Below are 23,984 nucleotides of genomic sequence, written 5' to 3' on the forward strand. Positions count from 1 at the left end.
CCTCATAAAATTATTCCACCTAATATACAAAAACAAAATGACAGAGTTAGAACATCACCATTTTGACATTTCCAATAAACTAATCTATCTAAGCTTTAGGCAGAAATGGCTGTTAATATAAAAAAAAATACAAGACAACATTACAACCTAATGAATGTCGTGAATAAACACACCACCACCAATTCTTGCCAAAGGACGTGAACCTGAATTCATAAAAGCCTCTGGATCCACTTTAAATTTGCAGGAAATATAGAGGACAGAGGAACATGTAATAACTGTACTGAGTATGCGATAAGCAATTCAGTCTGTGGGAAACTCCACAGGTCAAACGGCCTGAGTTATTCAATAGATATAGTACAAGGAAAAAAAGGGAAGTTACAGGTATTTAAAATACATCAAGTTTTAAAAAGTAGACAAAGCAAATTATACTGTCCAGGGATGCACACCTGGACAATAAAACCAGAACAATACAAGTGATTACTATAAAGTCAGAAGAGTAGATACTTTCTGGAGAGGGAAGATGTCATGATTGGGATGGGCACATGGAAGGACTTACAGTGTTAACAGGCAAAGTTCTATTTCTTGAGTTGGGTTATGGTAACAAAAGAGTTTGCCTTAAAATAATTTATTAAACCGTAAATTTGTTATGGGGTGGTTTTCCCTATCTGTATTCTATTTGTTACAATAAAAGGAAAACACTTTAATCACATTAAAGCTGCTTACGTATGATCTGATTCTTTTTGTATGAAATGCCCAGACTAGGCAAATCATAGAAATATAAAGCAATCAGTGGTTGTCAAAGGCTGGGGTGGTTGGAAGAGAGAAGGGGAGTCACTACTAATGGGTACTGGATTTCCCTTAGGGGTGATGAAAATGTTTTAAAATTGATGTGGTAATGGTTGTACAACTATGAACACACTAAAAACTACCGTATGCTTTAAATGGGTGAACTGTATGGTATGGGAATTATATCTCAATAAAACTGTTTTAAAAAGTCTAAAACACCCCAGGTTAAACCAAGACACACTTTTAAAATAAAGGTTGGGGTGGAGCCCAAGAATCTGCATTTCTGACAAGTTCCCAGATGCTGCTGCTGTTGATCTGAGGACCACATTTTGAGAACCACTTTAACAGAGGATTTCAAAACTGCTTTTAGCTCAAAGCAGTACTAAAGAGCACTGGAAAGTGAAGTGTTTTACTCAGGGACTGAGAAAACAGTCCAGGAAAAAAAAAAGTTTAACACTCTGCCAAGCATTGTTCTATTCCAACTGATTCCCTGACCATCAACATCAGCATCTCCTGGCAACTTGCAAATTCTCAGGCCCCTCCCAGACCTAAAGGATAGGAAGCTCTGGGGTTGGAGCCCAGCAATCTGTTTCAGCAAGCCCTCTAAGTGATTCTGATGTTCCCTGAAGTTTCAGAGCTACTGTTCTAAGCACTTTATATGCATTAGTTCAGCTAAACTTCTCCAAAACCCTATGGAGTAGGTAACACTATTAGCATTTTACAGATTAAGAACTGTGGCACAAAGGTTAAATAATTTGCACAAGACGACAAATGGTAAAAAATGGAGCCAGAACTTGAACCCAGGGATTCTGGCTTCAGAGTCCATGTTCTTAATCGCTATGCTGAAAGATCTTTCCACCTATAAGAACTCAATTGGCAGAATGCAATAATGAAGAATTAGTGGAAGAAAAAAATGCAAAGACCAGGAGAAATAACGTCTCACTATAAACACATGCAAATAATAAAATAATCAGAGCAAATAATGTTATCATTAAAAAAAGCAATCTTCCAAAACCATTCCAAAACATAAGCAGCCACCAAATACAATATATCCCAGTATTTCCAGAGCAATTATCTCAGGTATCTAATTTTAAGGACTTAAAATCTGGGTTATGCTAAAGATGGTACATAAATTCATGGCAGTTATGTTCACATTGACCAATCTTTAAATTCTAAATGATTATACTAAAAGGTCATTCCAGAATAATTTGAATCTCCCTATTCCTAGTCCCTTTTAGTCAATATACAATCGGAATCTAGGGGTTGAAAAAGAACTTTCACATTCCTCTAGTCCAATCAGCAATCCAGACTGAATCATCTACAATACCGATCTCCATTTAATATTCATTAAGAAGCTAAAACAAATCCCAACTTTCTATAAAATCACATTCTGGGATCAATCCATGTCACCACTGTGATTTTTAAAGCCAAATGATTAAATACTTTTTAAAGGCACTAAAATGTGAAAATGCTCAGTATTAACAGCCCAAACAAAACCTACAGTTGTTTTACTCATAGAGAGCCACTCTTTCACACTATTTGAAAGCATTTCTATAACCAGGAGACCAAGCTGGTTAACAAGTACATCAAGTTTTAGCAACTCAACCCCTATGACACATCAAATGAGAGGGCTTCTAAAGAATCTTCTGAGCTGAATTATCCCTGACATTAACACATAAACATCTGGTAACCAGTCATTGAGAAAACAAGTCAGAGAACAATACAGCAAAACACCCAGAGCCGGAGTACTCGCGACTACCAAAGACTATCAACCTTATAGATAGTGAGATCATTGTAAAGCAGCCTAATATGGTTACAGCTACACATCAGATTTTAACAACCATTAATTAATGTACAGCAGGTAAGGTAACACGGATTGTGAAGGGCAAACATTTTCAAAGCAACCAAGTTTCGCATTTCAATAATACTTTGAACCCATGGTTGAAAACACAACAAAAGAGAAAAAACCAACAGCATTTCCATTATAAACTTGTAGCTGTTAAGAACTCTGGAAACAATTCAAATATTGAAATGCCTACTGCATAAAGCTCTGTTCCAAAAATCTAGTTACCCCAGATTCAAAACTCTGGATTAGAAGGTGTAAGTGACTTTGTTCAAACTTCCAAATAACTACAGAAAACTGAAGACAGGAGTAAATACCTAACCACGATATCCAACACGCTCAAAATTTTTTTGTTGAATGAATGCACTTCTCTGGAATTCCCAAAAAATCACTTCTTTAAATAATCACTTTCCAACTAGTGATCTATAGCACTGGTGATTCAAAAACATATTTCATCTAAATACCTCAAAAACTTTCATTCATGACCTCTACCCTCTCTGCCCTTCAACTTGGAATTGCCTTGCTCTGCCCACATTTGTGAAGTCAAAGGCTGGCTGGAACCTGTATGCCCAACTTCCATTCCCAGTTTTTGACTATGGAAGGGACATACAGTAGATCCCAAGATATCGAATCTGCACAAGGAAAGAAATGAACAGTTTAAAGGACTTTATGCTGTGGATCACCATTTCCAAAAGAAATAAAATGAAAAATAACAACAGAAAAACTATGGTTGCATATTAGTAGCTGAAAATCAGGATGTAAGTAGAAGCTCTCAGAAACTGTTTAGTACTGCCATTTCAAAAACTGTATTATAGCCAGAAGAACTCATCACTAAGTCTTAATAGCTTAGAAGTTATGGGTCAGAGCAGCTGAGATACCAACATCCAAAGAATAAAAAGCAACATTGTAAGATAGTATAAAAATAACTAAACCACCTAAGGAAATTGAAACCATGAAAAATCCCAAAGGCGCACTTAGGTCATTATCTAGGAAACATTAGCTTCTTCCATAAGGAGGCCTACTTTTCATGTGGAGCAGCAGTAAGCAGGGCCAAGACATGGAACCGAGGTCAGGTATCAATTAAATCAGACTCTGCCACAGAAAAGGGAATCCATGACTAGTTATTTTGGGATAGTGCCTAGGCCAGCAGTTATCAACTCCAACTGGGATACAGGAGATTACTGCCTTTGTTCCATTATAATGGGGGGTCCTCCAGGGTCTTTAACTTACTAAGAATGGGTTAGATACCACTGCTGGGATACAACCACCAAATACGAGGGAAGTTGTAGAACAATTTCTTCAACAAATAAATCAGAAGAGAAAAAAAGGGAGGGAGTCTGCAGATTAAAATAGATTTAAGAAATATACATCAATCCACCTTTTGTGATAAATGGGTTTTCTTTGGACCCTAATTCAAACTAAAATATGAACATTAACTTCATATCTGATATCTTCAAAAATCATTGTTAACTTTTTGAGTTGTGATAATGGTTTTGAGGTTATGTTTAAAGAGCCCTTCTCTTTCAGACATATAAATATTTTGCAAGTAAAAATATGACAGCAGGGGTTTATTTCAATATGATGGGTGGGGACAGTTGGTAGAAACACAGATGAAGCAAAATGGCTACAAGCCAGTAACTGTTAAAACTGGTGATGGATACACAGGGGGATCATTATACTACCTGATTTGTGTATGTTTGATATTTTTCATAACTCTTTGAAAAAGAACTGATTAGACATAATATCTTCCAATTTAATTTTTTGAATGGTGCTTAAGGGTGATTTAAAAATCACGTACAGACGGAATTCATTTAAACAGTAACACAAGAAGCAGCCAATGCCACATCAGATCCAAACAATAAAAAGAAACCAAAGTAGCTCAATTACATACACCCCCCCCACCTCCATTCCAGGAAGTAAAATACAAATACTACCCAAATCTACAAAAACTAACCTAAAATCACAGCCAATCATACTCATCCTGGTGGGAAATCCCAACACTTCTCTCCAACAGCTTCCTGAACCTTCCTGACCAAGTTGGTCTGCTAGTTCCTCTGGAGTGCTAACCCACTCAGGTCAGACTACTGGAGGACCTAAAAAAAAAAAAAAAGGTGGGGAGAAAGAGACACACATTTATTAGGGTGTGGGGGAGTTAACCATTTTATCAATGTTCAAACATGATCACAGTTATTATTTCTTAAGCAATAGCCCTCACATATCAATTTGCATTTTTAAGGACATGCTGTAAGCAGTAATAAGAATTCAGAACCAACAGCCAAACCAATTATTCTATTCTGACATTTAGACAACACCCCTGAAAACTCAACTCAGTCCTCAACCCAAATGAAATGATAGGGGATAGTAATTACAATTTTATATCCTCACTATAAATTGATACTAAGGCAATACAAAATTTATTATTTTTGTGAAAAAAAATGCACACATAAAAACTAATTTTCACCTTCACACATGCTTTTTGGGCATAATGGGAGACAAGTGGTAAACACCTGGGAAACTCAGGTTGAACTTTGCCACTGAACCTCAGACAAAGCTTTTGACTTCTTCCTCTCTTCTTAGAGATCTACTACAATAAATTAAACCTTTTAGGTCACACCTAGATTATCATTCCCAGATTTAGTCTAGTTCTGAATGACACGAATCAAATTGAGGTTTAGTTAATTTCCTATTCATTGCTTGACCCACTGTAAAGAACTCCAAGGCAGTATCTCAAAACAGAAAGTGATCTGTCCTCCAATGAAAAAGGGAATATTCTATTACCTCTAAAGCACTTTAAATTGAACAAAGCAAACCCTAAAGCTCAAAACTAGTGTCCACATAGTTATTACCAGATGGTTACCCATGGTAAATCTTTAATCCTGGGTAAACTTTTTACCATCACATTTCTATTTCAAGCCCCATCACCTGGCCAAGGTAATAGTAACAGATCAAAGTGTTCAGTTTAATATTGGTCTAATCAAAATATTAACAGAAAAACTACCTCCAAATTGAATACATTCACTTCTATTTAAAAAGAGTGCTGGAATATATAAAATGGCAAAACACAACAGGAGGTAGTGTATTAAAAAACCGGCAGTAATTCGTTATGGGAAAGAAGCTTGGTATTCCAAACAACTTTCCTAAATTCTCTCAGATAGGAATTACCCTGTGCAGGTATGCCAAATAGCAGATCCCCACACTGATCTGAGGAACCAAAGAAAGGAGGTAGGGGAAAAGCAGTATGAACACTTGAAAACTAGCTGGCAGAAGCTCCCTTGATTACTGTGAAAAGCATGGCAACAAATTTCATCTTTGAGTGAGTAACAGGACAAACTCTTTTTGAAGCAGTGGAAAGAGGGAATAGGCAAGGGATACGCATCCCTTCTAAAAGGCTGAACACCTGGGTGTGGTTCTTGACAGGAACCTTATGGCCAGTGGTCATTTCAAGATAGTGACTTTGCACCAAAATTCCTAGACTAGCAGAATAACACAGGTGGGAATCACAATCAAACATCATGAACCACTGGAGATAAAGAATTTGGCCCATGAGGAGGAAAAAACTACAAACATGACAGGGCTGGCCTAAAAAGATACTAAAAACTTAAAATTAGAGGAATAAAAATTTTATTCTTTCCCAGATCATAAAACTACCATATGACACAGATCCATTTTCCATCCTATTCTTACACCTAGAAAAAGTAAACACAATTTACTGTGTGCCTACCATAAGCTGGGCACTTCACAAATTGTCTAATTCTACCAACTATAAGCACGCTATCCCTATTATACAGATGAAAAAACTGAGAATCTGCAAAGTAATTTGCCCCAGGTCACAAAGTTTGATGTGAACCCAAAGCATACAGTTATTTCCACCATACCAGGGTGCCTCCCTTGACTGGAGAATGTTGAGGTCTCCTCAATCTACGCAACATTGGGGTTAACAGAAAACAATGCCGAACATGTAATCTACAAAGAAAACAAATGATAGGGAATCATCTATAGTAATGGTGGAATGGGGGAAGGGAAGAGAAAAAAGTAGAACAGGGCAATAATTGAGGGTCTGAAGATAATCAAAGCTATTTTATTTTCTAGCACATGGAGGAGGGGAAATGTAGTGGAGCCTGACAGGAGGATATCTTCTCTCTAGGGGATTCAGCTCTTGGAAAAAAAAAAACGGGGGGGGGGAGATAAAAGAATTAAGTGAGAAGCATATTAAGAGGTGGTTAACAGCAAAGACAGCGGTCCACAGACCAAGAGGACTCAGGAACTCAGAGCAAGGCAGGGGAAAGGGGCGGTTCCCAAGCTTGCAAAGAGGGATGGCAGGGGACAGAGAAGGACAAAAAGTTGGTTCACTGGAGAATTATCCTCTACAGCTTTTTCTTTAGGTTTTTTTTTGGGGGGGCGCGTTATGAGAAGGGGAAGGCTAAGAACCCTAAGAACAAGAAGTCTGCAATCATCCAGCCACCAACCCATTCACTGTTCCATCTAAGAGTGGTCGAGCAGTCTGCAAAGTTGCAGAAATCTGTCCTGTACTGGAATCAGGGTCATACAAGCGTGAAGACCTGAGGAAACGGAAGGCTACCGTAGAGTGTAGAGTTCCATCCACAAAGATGGAGTAAATGCACGGAACGGGAAACGCTCTACACAAGCCTTGCGTCAAGGGGACCAATGGAAGAGGGAGACAGGACCGGCTAATGGACTTCGGCTAAGCTCTTCCTTAGTAGGGCTGGGTAGGGGGTGACAGGGAAAGCTTTGACTCCCCCTCTTAAACACGAGCCTCAAATATCCGTGTGGATGAGGAATTAGGGAAATAGGGGGAGGAGTACGTCAGACACCAAAGCTTGACCCCTAAATCTTAGTTCAAAGACCAAGGCAGTTGGAAAAGTAGAGCCCACCTCAACTCAAGAAAAACTAGGGGATTCAATTGGGCCGCTGAAGGGGCGGAGAACAGAGGCAGGCCTGAAAAAAGGTAGTGGGGAGGGAACCAGTCGTCATAGGTTGGTCCCCTTTCCCCCACAGCCCAATCTAACCCCCAGCCCCACTCCCTAACTCACTCCAGGTCTCCCGCCCCCCACCCTTCCCAACCCGCCCACTGCGGTGGCAACAACGGAGGCGTTGACCGATTGGTGGGGCAAAGGCGGGCCCACACGCGACCGAGGCCCGGGAAATGGTGTCGCCTCGAAGAGACGGTGTGGTCTTCGCCTCAGGTTCGGCTTACCAGCACCTCGGTGTTTCGCCAACAGTCACCTCCTTAACGTCGGGTGCTTGGGAAGCGTCACAAACGCGGACAGCCAACACCTCAGTCCCGGGTCCTGGCCGGACAGACATCAGCTTCCGCCGCCATCTTAACAGCAGGCGGACCGACCCTAGTCACTGCCCCCCCTACCCCAAGCTACCTCCGCCACCGCCAACGGATCCCACGAGGACGTAACCCCGCTCGCGCGAGAACTCACCGGCTAAGAACAGCACGAGCCGAAGACGCTGCTGCCGCCTGCGCGGCTGCTGCAGTCCGTAGCCGAACCGCGGCCGCCTCCGCGCGATCCCGCGAGAACCTCTTACCGGACGGGAAAAGCCTAAGCCCGGCCCTTCCCAGACCCCTCCTCCCACCAAAGCCGAAGTCGCTACAGCTCCGCTCTCACCCTACGCGAAGCGAAAAGCAAATGACGCACAACCTCACGAAGCACCGAGGGGCGGAGCCAATCTGCCGCCGCCGGCTCCCGCATGCGCCGAGAGAACTATCGCGATATTACGTTTTAGTCTCTGCGAGACCTTCGAATTCACCGCAGGATGCCGCCCGCGCCTCGCCTTTAGGAAACACGAGATCTCGCGAGACCTAGTGCACGCTCCTAAAAAGGAGAGAGGCGGGGTTTCATGAAAATGACTGGGAGTTTTTCGGGGGAAGGGAGGAACCTCCCGTCCTGCAGGGATCTCGCCTACCACGAGGTTTCCGAACCCACTGCGGAGCTCGCTGCCAAACCTCGCGATGACACAGCTCAGCGCCAAATCTCGGCCATGTCCTGAAAACTGCCTCCGCCCCCGATCTAAGGTGTCTAGAGCCTAGTGCTTGAGGAAAATTTAAAAAGTCAACCTGTTTATTCTCACGCTTCCGGGCAGCACTGTACCATTTAGCCAAACTCCATTCTGGAAGAGGAGCAATGGGTCCCCCATTGTTGCCTGCCTCCAGTAATCACATATTATCCGGGACTAATACATAAAAGACGTTCCGTCTCACAATAAGCTCTCAAATGCAAATGAAAACAATGACATAACATTTTTTGCCCATTAGATCGGGGAAAAATTTTTTTAAGACATAATATTCTGACTCCTTCCCTCGCCGCACTGCAGGCTAACCTGAATCCATCTTAATGTAACGAAGGGCTCATATCGTTAGTTCTAGCTCTAACGCCACTAATTTTTAACTCCTGACGCTTTACCTTGGCATAACCAAAATATCCAATAAAGTGGTTTTCGCCAAACAAAGGAGTCTTCCCTCAAAGGAAAATTCGAGCTGGGGGGGGGTGCGTGCTTGCAGTTTTTAATATGGCAGTTTTTCCACGTCTAGCCAACAATGTTTCTCCAATAAATGTTGGATCCAATCTGGCTCGATTTGTGGGCTTTTCTATTCTAATGCATTGTTCTGTCCATTCTAATTTAAATATTATTCCTTTAGAGTACATTTTAATAGCTGGTAGTACAAATATCCCCATCTTTACCTATCTTTTAAAATATTTTCTCGGTTATTCTTAGCTATCTTTTTTCTGGATGAACTTTAGAATCATATTAAGTTCCAAAAACTTGGCATATTTATTGAAATTCCATCAATTGTATAAATCAACATAGGAAAAATGGGCATCACCACAAAATTGAGCCTTCTTATCAAGAAGCATGGTATCCCTTCTCCATGTATGCAAACATTCTTTTTATTATATACCTCAATAAAGTTTTGTAGTTTACTTCTAGGTATTTTTTTTCATTTTTCTTGCTACTGCGAATGGGGTTATTAAATTTTCGAAATACTTATTGCTTATAGACATTTGATATTTGCTTATTTACTTTTGTAATAGGACAAATAAAAAATATGTTCAATTTCACTGGTAATCAGAGAAATGCAAATGAAAACAATGACATACCATTTTTTGCGCTTCAAATTGGCCCAAATTGCAAAGATTGATAATAATTCATGTTGGCACAACTGTGGAAAAATGGGCAATATTGCACAACATTGGCAAGCGTAAATCAGTATATCCTTTTGGGGAGGCAATTTGGACAAATCTATCAAAATTCAAAATGAATATACACTTTGAGTAGCGATTACTCCTCTAAGAATTTCTCCTACGGAAATACTCATACATGTGCATGAAACGTATATATACAAACCCATTCATTATAGCATTGCTTGTAATAGCCCCCTTCCCTCCCCCTTCAAAGGGAAACAAGCTAATGTACATCAATCGGGAAATCGTTAAATAAACTGTAGTACAATCGTACAATGCAGCTGTTTATAAATGAGATAAATTTAGATTCCCTGATATATGAAGATCTACAAGACATATTAAGTTTTAAAAAGCAATTAGCCGAAATGAATGTTTGCGTGTGTGTGTAGTACCATTTAGTTACCAAAACATACATATACAACGCCTAGTAGTTACCCGCGAAGCCTGCCTGCCTGCCCCTCACCTTCCCCCTCCTCTGAGGCCGCCTTTCGAAAACCTGTGAGAAGAACGCCGAAGGCCCGGCCTCTACTCCCTCTCTAGGGCCACTCGGCCACGACTAATGCCGGTACCTCGCATCCCCACTGTCAGCACTGTCAGCCGCTCTCCCGCCGCGCTGCCTGCCGCTGCCCCGCTGCCCCAGAAGATGCGGCTAGCTTTCGGCTGGCGCCGGCCGAGGCCTGGGGGAGGGGAGAGAAGGCGGGGTTGAGGGAGGGCTGGGGCAGGCCGCCGGGCCCCTTCACCAGCCTCTCCGGCTGGCTCCCCAAGGCCGCCACCTCCGCGACTCCGCGCTGGGTCTCGTGGGAACAGCCCTCCGCGAGGAGCCGAGGACGGCCTCGAGAGCAGAGCCCGCCCCCTAACCCGGGGGAAGACGCTCACCTCGGTGGCAGTAGCTCCGCGGGGCCCGCAGGAGCGCGCCGGGTCCGCGGCCCTGCTTCAGCCCTGCTCCCCTCGCTCGCCCTCCGCGGAAAACCTACCCCTCCGGCTCTCCTCACACCCGATCTGAGGCTCCGCCCCCCGCTTGAGAAGCCCCGCCCCTGCCCCTGGGGAGGGCACTCCCTCCGCGGTGGAGCAGAGTCCCCTTTAGGGGACTGCGCCTGAGCTACTCCCGGTCCAACATACTCAACGGTAGAGGATAGTAGAGTCGCTAAGGAATTGGATTTGATTCGAGGCACGATGGGAGCCACTGAAGGGTGACGTGATTTGATTTGATTTACGTTTAAAAATTAACAATCTCTCCAGCTGCCTTGTGAAGAATGGGGGCAAGAGGGCAAGCAGGGACATGGTGTGGAGGGCTGGAGATGACGGGGACGCCAACTACAGTGAATCCCCCCGGCAAACCCTTAGAACACTTACTACAGGCACATAGTAAGCTCTCAATAAACAATCCCTTTATTGTTCTCCTTGGTATTATTTGGGGTGGTAGTGTGATTGGCAAAGAGTTTATAGAGGATTTGCACCTGTGAATGAATAGGAATTAAAAAGAACTTGGTAGGAGATACACCTAACTAGTAACCGGGCTTCATCTGGGTTGCAGAAGGAGATTAGAGGGTGAGAGGAGAGGGGAGCTTTGAATTGCAACTTTAGATACTTCGGTAAGGTTTGAATTTTTTTTTAAAAAAGCATGTATTAACTCAGTATTTTAAAGTATAAGGACAAAAGCACTATCCAAAGTCCTCTTGAGACATAGAGGAAATAAAAACTGTAATTACATCTTCCACTTTTAATTCTAACCCTACAGAACAGTTGTTCATGCCCCATATTGAGAATCCGATGAATGGACACTGCCCGCCAAATATATATTTACACAAAAATTTTGTGTATGATCTCAGCTTTATGGAGGCCTCTTTTGAGAGAGACTGATCCATAATTTTACAGTGTTATTTTTAATGGGTGAATGTTACTCCATTAATGTTATTTAACCAAGACTCCATGTTTAAGTATTTTTCTGTTAAAAGAAATACGGACATGAACTTTGATTTAACTAAATATGTGCATATTTCTAAGATTTCTCTCAAGAAGAAATTTGTAGAAATGGAGTAGATAGGGTCAAAAGGTCACTCCTCCCCAAAAACACATGACAGGCTTTCCAGAACAGTTGTAACAATATATAAGAATCCAGTTTATTTGGATATTCCCATATTCTCACCAATACTGCTATTATAGTCTTCAAAAAACTTTTTGATTTACTAAGGCCTTTGACTCTAATTCCAATCTCTCACAGCATCTGCATTAATTCTAATAATCCATGGGCTCTACACCTAGTTCTAACCCTTGCATATCTACTGTTAATTCCTGGGCCCCATAAAGTCTAGTTTTCCAACTCCTAATTCCAAAATCCCACATACCCCACAATCTTCATTATAATTTCAATCTGTAGCAGTCTTCAGTTTTCTTGCCAATTCCATTCCTTTTATAGTCTTAATTTGAACGAACCCCCCCCACACTTCTATTTCTTATTGTAGAATATTCAGAAAATATATGAAAGCATAAAGAAAATACCAAAAGATAAAACACCTGTAATCCCACTACCTAGAGAGAACCACTCTTTTTTTTTAATGTAAAGTTCGATGATTCATTAGTTGCGTATAACACCCAGTGCACCATGTAATACGTGCCCTCCCCACCCGTCACCAGCCTATCCCATTCCCCCACTCTCCTCCCCTCTGAAGCCCTCAGTTTTAGAGAGAACCACTCTTAATGCTTTAGTTTTGTCCTCCCAGGCTTTTACTATGCATTATATATGTATTTATAGTTTTAAATAAAAATATTATCATGGCATGTGAATATTTAATAACCTAGTAAATATTTGCTGTGTAATTAAATATTTGTCTATAACATTTTATTTTATAACATCATTTTAATGGCAACATGAAACATTCCTTTCTTTAACATGTAATTAGCTTTGTTTTTTTTTTCATTTTAAAAAGGTTTTCTTAATTACACATGAATGAGTACATTATTGCAAAGCACTTAACACAGATGAATTTGAAGTTCCTCTTACATTCATATACACATATAGAAATACGTGGCTTTGTTTTGTGTTTTTTACTTTTTAAAGATATAAATGGCGTCTTATTTTATGTATTCTGTTAATTGTTTTGTTCACTTTTCATGCTTGAAGATCTTTCCATGTCAGCATATATAAATCTATGTCATTTATTTTATGTACTGTGTAGTATTCCATTGACTGAGTGTACTATATTTAACCATTGATACAGTCACCTATTGATAAATATATATTGTTTTCAATCTTTTACTATTAGAGTGTTTTTTTTCTTACTATTAACAGTGCTACAGTGAAAATCCTTGTACATTTTTTTGTGCATATGCTAAAATACTTCTGTAAGACAAATACGGAAAAGTGAAATAGGTAGCTCAAAGACAGCACATTTTGAAATTTTAATATTTAATGCCAAATTGCCTTGGCATCTAAGAGAAATCTTAGAAATGATTCAGTTTACACCTCTGCCAGCAGTGAATAAGAATAATCATTTCCCTAAATTTTATCACCACTACTAATCAATTGTTTTTTAAATTTTTACTTAAATTCAATTCAGTTAACATATAGTGTATTATTAGTTTCAGGGGTATAATTTAGTGATTAATCAGGCGCATATAACACCCAGTGCTCATTACATCAAGTGCCTCCTTAATGCCCATCAGCCAATTACCCCAGTCCCCCACCTACCTCCCCTCCAGCAACCCTCAGTTTGTTTCCTTTTTTTTTTAAAGAATTTATTTATTTGACAGAGAGAGAGAGAGCACAAGCAAGGGGAGCAGCAGAGGGAGAGGAAGAATCAGGCCCCCCACTGAGCAAGAATCCCAATGCAGGACTTGATCTCAGGAACATGGGATCATGAACCGAGCCAAAGGCAGAGGCTTAACCAACTGAGCCACCCAGGCACCCCTCAGTTTGTTTCCTATAGTTAAGAGTCTATTCTGGTTTTCCTCCCTCTCTGTTTTTATCTTATTTTATTTTTCCTTCCCTTCCCCTATGTTCATGGCACACACACACACACACACACACACACACACACACACACAGAGGAATATTACTTGGCCATCAAAAGGAATGAAATCTTGCCATTTGCAATGACATGGATGGAACTAGAGAGTATTATGCCGAGTGAAGTAAGTCAGTTGGAGAAGGACAAATACCATATGATTTCACTCATGTGGAATTTAAGAAACAAAACAGATTAACTAATTGTTTGAATGTTTTGCCAATGTGATAGATGAAAAATGTCCCATTATTTGCATTTCCCTGATTGTTAGTGAGGTTAAGGGACAGTTTCATATGTTCGTTGGCTATTTGCTCATGTTTTTTGTGACTTGCCTGTTCATCTCTTTTATCTGTTTTCCAGTTGGATTGTTTGGCTTCTTGTTATTGAATTACGTAGTCTGGATATAAGTCTTTATTACATGTGTGGGAGATGTTTTGCAGACTTCTACTTACTTTTAAACTTTGTTCATGGGGTCTTTTGGGGTATAGATGTTTTAAATATTGATGTATTCAGATTTACCAATCATTTCTTTTATGGCTTTTGCATTTTGAATCTTGCATAAGAAGTCCTTTCTACTCCAAGATTAGGAACATTGTTCTGTATTTCCTTGTAATATTTTAGGATTTTTTATGTTTGGTTCCTTAATTATCTGGAATTTTTTGTAAACATTTTTCTAAGTCATTAAATATCCTTACAATGTTATGCTTAATAGATGGCTATTAAGCCATCTTGTAATACCAATTACTTATTAGTATTTTTCATTAGGACCTAAACATTTATTCAACAGGTCATTCTTTCCCTTTATCAAAAACCAAGTTTCTAAGGACATATATGGGTTTGGATGTAAATCATCAGTTCAATAGTCCTAAAATACATACCAGCATCAATACCACATATATTTAAGCACTTGAGCTTTAATTTATTATTTCGTATATGCTAGGGCAAACCCCTCTTTTTCCCCCACAAATTTCTTGGCTATTCTTATGCATTTTCTTACCCAGATGAATTTGAAAATTAGCTTGTGAAGTTCTATAAGAATTCCTATTGGGCTTTTGCTTGCATAAATTTATTTCATCAAATGGATGTAGGATATTATATTTGACAAACCAGTCTTCTATTGCTGTACAATCATGTTGTTTCTTTTGTTTTATTATGTTCAGTTAGCCACCATATAGTACATTGATCACCAAGACAGCATGGTATTGGCACAAAAACAGACACATAGATCAATGGAACAGAATAGAGACTCCAGAAATGGACCCTCAACTCTGTGGTCAACTAATCTTTGACAAATCAGGAAAAAATCATGTTGTTTCTAATTGTCCACTGTTAAAAGCAGTTCTGTAAAGGATATTCAGAAAAACCTTTGCTCACCACTATGATTGTTCGACTGCAATAAATTTCAACAAGGCAAAGCACATCCACATTTTAGGGGCTCAGTGTACTTTAGGAAGGATTTTACCAATTCACATTCCCTTGGGAAGTATGGGTGAGCCATTTCCCTATCATACTTGCATGACTGGGTCATTAAAGGGTTTTGAACTTTTGAAAATTTGATGGGCTACATATCTCACTGTTTTATGGATAGAAAGTATTTTGTATTTTCTATTTTTGCATAACAAATCACATACTTAGCAGTTTAAAACAATACCTTATTGTCTCACAGTTTTGTATGTCAGAAGTTTTGGTGGGCTTGACTGAGTTCTTGCTCAGGATCATACAATGCCAAAATCAAGGTGCCCCCAGACTTGGCTTTTATCTGGAGGCTCTGGGGAAGAATCCATTTCCATATTCATTTGGCTGTTGTCAGGATTTAGTTCCTTGCTATATTGTAGGACTGAGATCCCCATGCTCCTAGCTTCTAGAGGTCACCCACACTTTCTTCTCCTTACTTATCCCTTTCCATCTTCAAGCCAGCAGTGGCACAGTGAATCCTTCTTTTGCTTAGAATCCCTCTGCCTTTCTCTTCTGCCATCAATCTGAGAAAACTCTCTGTTTTTAAAAGATTTATGTGATTAGATTAAGGCCATTGGGATAATCTAGAATAATCTCCCTATTTTAAGGGGAACTTTAATCTGCAAAATCCCTTTTGCCAGGTACTGTAACATAATCACAGGTATGATCACGTTCACAGTCTGGAAATTAGGGTGGGAAATCTGGGGAAGGGGACATTTAGGATTTACTTTCCCTTTTTCAAACAACTACATGAATCATTCTGGTTGTAAAAGATTCCAATATCACAGAAGTTTTGAACATGGGGCAAACCATGAAAGACACCTTTCACACATTTCTTCTCACTACCACCTCTATTTGGAAGTAGCCCTTTATATTTTGGGGGCATAATAGGATCTTTTTTAAAATAATTTTAATTTTGTTATAATTAGGATATCTTTTTTAACTGGTCACTCTACTTACCTTCCTTATCAGTTGTAATGGTTTCTACATTCACTCTCTTTCGTTTTCCAGGTAAATCATGATATCATCTGAAAATAATGATTTCCCTCTGTATAATATTTATAATTCCTATGTGCATTTACTTGACATTTTATATTTTATTGAATTTCTAGAAAAATGTTAAATATAGAGGTAATAGTGGGCATCTCTGTTGTTTTCCTGGTTTTAATGAAACTTCTAATGGAATGTTTCTCAAACTGATGTTCTGGATGATAATAGATATTTATCTATTTTATTATGAACATTTTCAAACATACAGAAAAGTTGTAAGAATTTTAAAGTAAATACCTGCATACCCACAACATAGATTTTACCATTAATGTTTTAATACACTTGCTTTATCATCTATCCATCAATCAAACAGTCTTATTTTTTGATGCATTTCTCTCTTTCTCTTTTAACTAAACTATAGAAGTTTCTCTGTTTTGTTGATATTTTCAAAGAACCATCTCTTGGACTTACTTTCCTATTCTACCATTTCCCCCCACTCTCTACTTATTAATTTTTTCAGTTTTTATACTTATTAATATATTCTTCTAGTTCTCTAAAGTTTATTTTGCTGCTTTCTGTGGAATGGTTTACATGAAATGTATGGTTTATTCATTTTCAGTCTTTCTTATTTCTTTTTTTAATAATAATTTTTTACTATGTTATATTAGTCACCATACAGTACATCCCAAGTTTTTGATGTAAAGTTCCATGATGCATTACTTGCGTATAACACCCAGTGCACCATGCAATACGTGCCCTCCTTAATAACCACCGCCAGCCTATCCCAATCCCCCACCCCCTCCCCTCTGAAGCCCTCAGTTTGTTTCCCAGAGTCCATAGTCTCTCATGGTTCATACCTTCTGTTTACCCCCCTTTCTTCTTCCCTTTCTTCTCCTACTGATCTTCCTACTTCTTATGTTCCATAAATGAGTGAAACCATATGATAATTGTCTTTCTCTGCTTGACTTATTTCGCTTAGCATTATCTCCTCCAGTCCCGTCCATGTTGCATCAAATGTTGAGAAATCGTTCTTTTTGAAGGCTGAGTAATATTCCATTGTATATATGGACCAGATCTTCTTAATCCAGTCGTCTGTTGAAGGGCATCTCGGCTCCTTCCACGATTTAGCTATTGTGGACAATGCTGCTATGAACATTGGGGTGCATATGGCCCTTCTCTTCACTACGTCTGTATCTTTGGGGTAAATACCCAGTAGTGCAATGGCTGGGTCATAGGGTAGCTCAATTTTTAACTTTTTAAGGGACCTCCACACTGTTTTCCAAAGTGGCTGTACCAACTTGCATTCCCACCAACAATGTGGGAGGGATCCCCTTTCTCCACATCCTCTCCAACATTTGTTGTTTCCTGCCTTGTCTATTTTTGCCATTCTAACTGGCGTAAGGTGGTATCTCAAGGTGGTTTTGATTTGAATTTCCCTGATGGCTAATGATTTTGAACATTTTTTCATGTGTCTGTTAGCCATTTGTATGTCTTCATTGGAAAAGTGTCTGGTCATGTCTTCTGCCCATTTTTTGATTTGATTATTTGTTTCCTGTGTATTGAGTTTGAGTTCTTTGTAGATCTTGGATACCAGTCTTTAATCTGTAGTGTCATTTGCAAATATATTCTCCCATTCCGTGGGCTGCCGCTTAGTTTTTTTGACTGTTTCCTTGGCTGTGCAGAAGCTTTTTATCTTGATGAAGTCCCACAAGTTCATTTTTTCTTTTGTTTCCCTTGACTTTGGAGATGTGTCATGAAAAAAGTTGCTGTGGCCAATGTCAAAGAGATTGCAGTCTATGTTCTCTTCTAGGATTTTGATGGATTCCTGTCTCACATCAAGGTCTTTCATCCATTTGGAGTTTATCTTTGTGTATGGTGGGAGAGAGTGGTCAAGTTTCATTCTTTTGCATGTAGCTGTCCAATTTTCCCAGCACCATTTATTGAAGAGGCTGTCTTTTTTCCACTGGATGTTTTTTCCTGCTTTGTCAAAGATTAGTTGCCCAAAGGGCCAAGGGGCCATTTCTGGGTTCTCTACTCTGTTCCGTTGGTCTATGTGTCTGTTTTTGTGCCAGTACCATGCTGTCTTTGTGATCACAGCTTTGTAGTATAGCTTGAAATCCGGCATTGTGATGCCCCCAGCTTTGTTTTTCCTTTTCAACACTTCCTTGGCGATTTGGGGCCTTTCCTGGTTCCACACAAATTTAAGGACTATTTGTTCCAGTTCTTTGAAAAATGTCATTGGTATTTTGATCGGGATGGCTTTGAAAGTGTAGATTGCTCTGGGTAGCATGGACATTTTAACTATGTTAATTCTTCTGATCCATGAGCATGGACTATTTTTCCGTCTTTTTGTGTCTTCTTCAATGTCTTTCAAGAGTGATTTGTAGTTTCTAGAATATAGATCCTTTACGTCTCTGGTTAAGTTAATTCCGAGATAATATATGATTTTTGGTGCTATTGTAAATGGAATGGATTCCCTAATTTCTCTTTCTTCAGTCTCATTGTTCGTGTATAGAAATGCAGCTGATTTCTGAGCATTGATTTTGTATCCCGCCACATTACTGAATTGCTCTATAACTTCTAATAGTTTAGGCATGGAGTCTTTTGGGTTTTCCATAAAGAGTATCATGTCATCTGTGAAGAGAGACATTTTGACTTCTTCTTTGCCAATTTGGATACCTTTTTTCCCTTTTTGTTGTCTGATTTCTGTTGCAAGGACTTCTAGTACTATGTTGAATAATAGTGGCGAGAGTGGGCATCCTTGTTGTGTTCCTGATCTTAAGGGAAAGGCTTCCAGCTTTTCCCCGTTGAGAATGATAATTGCTGTAGGCTTTTCATAGATGGTTTTTATGAAATTGAGGAATGTACCCTCTGTGCCTACACTCTGAAGTGTTTTAATCAGGAAAGGATGCTGTAGTTTGTCAAATGCTTTTTCTGCATCAATTGAGAGGATCATATGGTTCTTGACTCTTTTCTTGTTGATATGATCTTATTTATTTCTAAAAGCTTTTAAAGTTATATTTTTTCTGTATTTGGCCTTTATATGTAGTGCTTTCATTCTCATTAATTTCTAGTCTATAATTTAGGTTTTGATTTATTCTTTGACCATGAGTTATTTGGAAGTGTTATTTGATTTTTTAAGTGACTCAACTTTTTTTTTTCTGTTTTTGTGGTTAGAAGTTAGTTGTATTGCACTGTGGTCCAATAATGTGACTTTTGTGGTTTCTACTATTGGAAATGTATTGTGTTTTCTTTTGTGATTCAGTATATGATCAATTTTTGCAAGGGTTGCATAGGTATTGTTTAAAAATACATGTTCTAAGATATAACTTTTTTGCTTTTCTGTTTTCTTCATCTATTTTAATGTAATATTGTTTGGTATGCGTATTTATGATAGAAGATATTCTTGGTAGATGGTTTCCTTTATCAGTATCTCTCTTTACCCTATTTAAAACTTTTTGCCTTGAATACTAATTTTTTTATAATAATAGTTTTTTTATTATATTATGTTAGTCACCATACAGTACATCCCTAGTTTTTGATGTAAAGTTCCATGATTCATTACTTGCGTATAACACCCAGTGCACCATGCAATACGTGCCCTCCTTAATACCCATCACCAGCCTATCCCATTCCCCCACCCCTCTTCCCTCTGAAGCCCTCAGTTTGTTTCCCAGAGTCCATAGTCTCTCATACTAATAGTTCTAATGTTCATGCTGCCACATCTTTATTGTTTTTTATGGTTACAGAATGTCAGACCAATTTATAAATTATTCAAATAGAGTTAACAACTGTTAGTATGATATATAGTCTTCCAGATTGTTTTCTGTCTATACATTGACACATATGTGTATTATAACATAGGTTCTTTTAAACTATAAAAAGGGGAGGAATTATGCTATGTATGTTTTACAACTTGCTCTATTGACTTAATGTATTTTTAAAGTTTTTATTTAAATTCCAGTTAGTTAACATACAATGTAAAATTAGTTTCTGGTGTACAATTTAGTGTTTCAAATTTCCATACAATACCCAGTGCTCATCAAACAAATGCACTTCTTAATCCCCATCATTTATTTAACGTACCTCCCCACCCACCTCCCCTCTGTTACACTGTTGGTGGGAATGCAAACTGGTGCAGCCACTCTGGAAAACAGCACTGAGGTTCTTCAAAAAGTTAAAAACAGAACTACCCTACAACCCAGCAATTGCATTACTAAGTAGTTATGCAAAGAATACAAAAATACTAATTCGAAGGGATACATGCACCCCAATGTTTATAGCAGCATTATGAACTATAGCCAAATTCTGGAAAGAGCCCAAATGTCCATCAACTGATGAATGACTTAATGTATTCTCGACATTTTTTCTTTGTCTGTTTACATACACCTACCTTATTCTTTTAAACTAACCCCTGGAACTATGAGAAACAAACTGAGGACTTCAGAGGGGAGGGGGGTGGGGGAATGGGATAGACCGGTGATGGGTAGTAAGGAGGGCACGTATTGCATGGTGCACTGGGTGTTATACGCAACTAATGAATCATCGAGCCTTACATCGGAAACCGGGGAGGTACTGTATGGTGACTAACATAATATAATAAAAAATCATTAAAAAAAAAATAAACTAACCCCTGGAGCTGGCATGTATACAAAGTGCTTGGCCCATCACCCTCTTTCTTTTTAAATCAAATATCACTTCAAAGAAGCCTTCCCTTACCCCTCAAAACTTTTACAGGATCAGGACATCCTGTAATACACTTTAATGATACTCTGGTATTTTTCTTCCTAGGTACCCAAGACAACTGTTCAGTTGTGTGATTAAAGGCTATTCCTTCTTCTGCCCCCACCCACCCCACATACACCCTACACTAAACAGTGAACTTCTTGAGAGCAGGGCCCATGTCTTTCTTGTTTATATTTGTATCCTAGCACCTAGCATAGTGCCTGGCAATTTGTATCTTTTCAATAAATATTTTTTGAAGGACTGAATGAATAAAAAATCCTATGGGCAAGTATTATGATTATGCCCATTTTAGTCACCCTATATATGAAATCCCTTGAGGATCCTCAAAAATAAATGGATGAGATAACACTTGATTATGGGTTTCTTAATATGTCAATACTTAAAGATACACTTATTATTTTATTTTTTTAATGATTTTTTATTATATTATGTTAGTCACCATACAGTACATCCCCGGTTTCCGATGTAAGGCTCGATGATTCATTAGTTGTGTATAACACCCAGTGCACCATGCAATACGTGCCCTCCTTACTACCCATCACTGGCCTATCCTATTCCCCCACCCCCCTCCCCTCTGAGGCCCTCAGTTTGTTTCTCATAGTCCATAGTCTCTCATGTTTCATTCCCCCTTCTGATTACCCCCCCTTTCTTCTTCCCTTTCTTCCCCTACCGATCATCCTAGTTCTTATGTTCCATAGATGAGAGAAATCATATGATAGTTGTCTTTCTCTGCTTGACTTATTTCACTTAGCATTATCTCCTCCAGTGCCGTCCATGTTGTAGCAAATGTTGAGAACTCGTTCTTTCTGATAGCTGAGTAATATTCCATTGTATATATGGACCACAACTTCTTAATCCAGTCATCTGTTGAAGGGCATCTCAGCTCCTTCCACGATTTAGCTATTGTGGACATTGCTGCTATGAACATTGGGGTGCATATGGCCCTTCTCTTCACTACGTCTGTATCTTTGGGGTAAACACCCAGTAGTGCAATGGCTGGATCATAGGGTAGCTCAATTTTTAACTTTGTAAGGAACCTCCACACTGTTTTCCAGAGTGGCTGTACCAACTTGCATTTCCACCAACAATGTAGGAGGGATCCCCTTTCTCCACATCCTCTCCAACAATTGTTGTTTCTTGCCTTGTCTATTTCTGCCATTCTAACTGGCATAAGGTGGTATCTCAGTGTGGTTTTGATTTGACTTTCCTTGATGGCTAATGATTTTGAACATTTTTTCATGTGTCTGTTAGCCATTTGTATGTCTTCATTGGAAAAGTGTCTGTTCATATCTTCTGCCCATTTTTTGATTTGTTTATTTGTTTCTCGTGTATTGAGTTTGTGAAGTTCTTTGTAGATCTTGGATACCAGTCCTTTATCTGCAGTGTCACTTGCAAATATATTCTCCCATTCCGTGGGCTGCCTCTTAGTTTTTCTGACTGTTTCCTTGGCTGTGCAGAAACTTTTAATCTTGATGAAGTCCCATAAATTCATTTTATCTTTTGTTTCTCTTGCCTTTGGGGATGTATCATGAAAAAGGTTGCTTTGGCTGATGTCGTAGAGGTTGCTGCCTATGTTCTCCTCTAGAATTTTGATGGATTCCTGTCTCACATCGAGGTCTTTCATCCATTTGGAGTTTATTTTTGTGTATGGTGTGAGATAGTGGTCAAGTTTCATTCTTTTTCATGTAGCTGTCCAATTTTCCCAGCACCATTTATTGAAGAGACTGTCTTTTTCCCACCGGATGTTTTTTCCTGCTTTATCAAATATTAGTTGCCCAAAGAGCCAAGGGTCCATTTCTGGGCTCTTTATTCTGTTCCATTGGTCTATGTGTCTGTTTTTGTGCCAGTACCATGCTGTCTTTGTGATCACAGCTTTGTAGTACAGCTCAAAATCCGGCATTGTGATGCCCCCAGCTTTGTTTTTCCTTTTCAACAGTTCCTTGGAGATTCGGGGCCTTTTCTGTTTCTATACACATTTAAGGACTATTTGTTCCAGTTCTTTGAAAAATGTCCTCGGTATTTTGATCGGGATAGCATTGAAAGTGTAGATTGCTCTGCGTAGCATGGACATTTTAACTATGTTAATTCTTCCGATCCATGAGCATGGAATATCTTTCCATCTTTTTATGTCTTCCTCAATGTCTTTCAGGAATGATTTATAGTTTCTAGAATATAGGTCCTTTACGTCTCTGGTTAAGTTAATTCCAAGGTAACGTATGGTTTTTGGTGCTATTGTAAATGGGATGGATTCCCTAATTTCTCTTTCTTCGGTCTTGTTATTCGTGTATAGAAGTCCAACTGATTTCTGAGCATTGATTTTTGTATCCCGCCACGTTACTGAATTGCTCTATAACTTCTAATAGTTTGGGAGTGGCTTCTTTTGGGTTTTCCATATAGAGTATCATGTCATCTGCGAAGAGAGACATTTTGACTTCTTCTTTGCCGATTTGAATACCTTTGATCCCTTTTTGTCGTCTGATTGCTGTTGCAAGGACTTCTAGTACTATGTTGAATAATAGTGGCGAGAGTGGGCATCCTTGTTGAGTTCCTGATCTTAAGGAAAAGGCTTCCAGCTTTTCCCCATTGAGAATAATATTTGCAGTAGGCTTTTCAAAGATACACTAATTTTTTTTAAAGATTTTATTTATTTATTCGACAGGATAGAGACAGCCAGCGAGAGAGGGAACACAAGCAGGGGGAGTGGGAGAGGAAGAAGCAGGCTCCTAGCGGAGGAGCCCGATGTGGGGCTCAATCCCATAACGCCGGGATCACGCCCTGAGCCAAAGGCAGACGCTTAACCGCTGTGCCACCCAGGCGCCCCCAAAGATACACTTATTTTTTAATTAGTTGCATGGGGGTGGATGCTTCTTCGGATTGTTACTGAGTTTTCATTTTTATAGAGTACTAAAATGAACATCCTTGTAAATAGCTTTGCACATGTATGTACTC

At 39.3% G+C, this 23,984-nt stretch overlaps 1 protein-coding gene across 22 annotated transcripts in view; it reads right to left on the minus strand.

Moving 5' to 3' along the window:
* HUWE1 (HECT, UBA and WWE domain containing E3 ubiquitin protein ligase 1) overlaps positions 1-10,836 on the minus strand; it is a 160,953-nt gene extending 150,117 nt beyond the window's left edge. For 6 of the 22 annotated variants that reach the window (XM_048213203.2, XM_026488681.4, XM_044380151.3 and 3 more), the window contains exons 1-2: positions 8,080-8,430; positions 4,584-4,722 (exon numbers count right to left, since the gene is read on the minus strand). The gene's annotated coding sequence lies outside the window, so the exon portion shown is untranslated. Of the gene's footprint in view, positions 1-4,583; positions 4,723-6,504; positions 6,593-7,844; positions 7,939-8,079; positions 9,557-9,756; positions 9,819-10,409; positions 10,518-10,716 lie in introns of those variants that run through there. The other 16 variants (XM_048213201.2, XM_044380149.3, XM_048213204.2 and 13 more) reach the window with 13 other exon arrangements.
* Positions 10,837-23,984: the final 13,148 nt, after the last annotated feature.

The sequence above is a fragment of the Ursus arctos genome, chromosome X (assembly GCF_023065955.2).
Source record: "Ursus arctos isolate Adak ecotype North America chromosome X, UrsArc2.0, whole genome shotgun sequence".
Taxonomy (NCBI): domain Eukaryota; kingdom Metazoa; phylum Chordata; class Mammalia; order Carnivora; family Ursidae; genus Ursus; species Ursus arctos.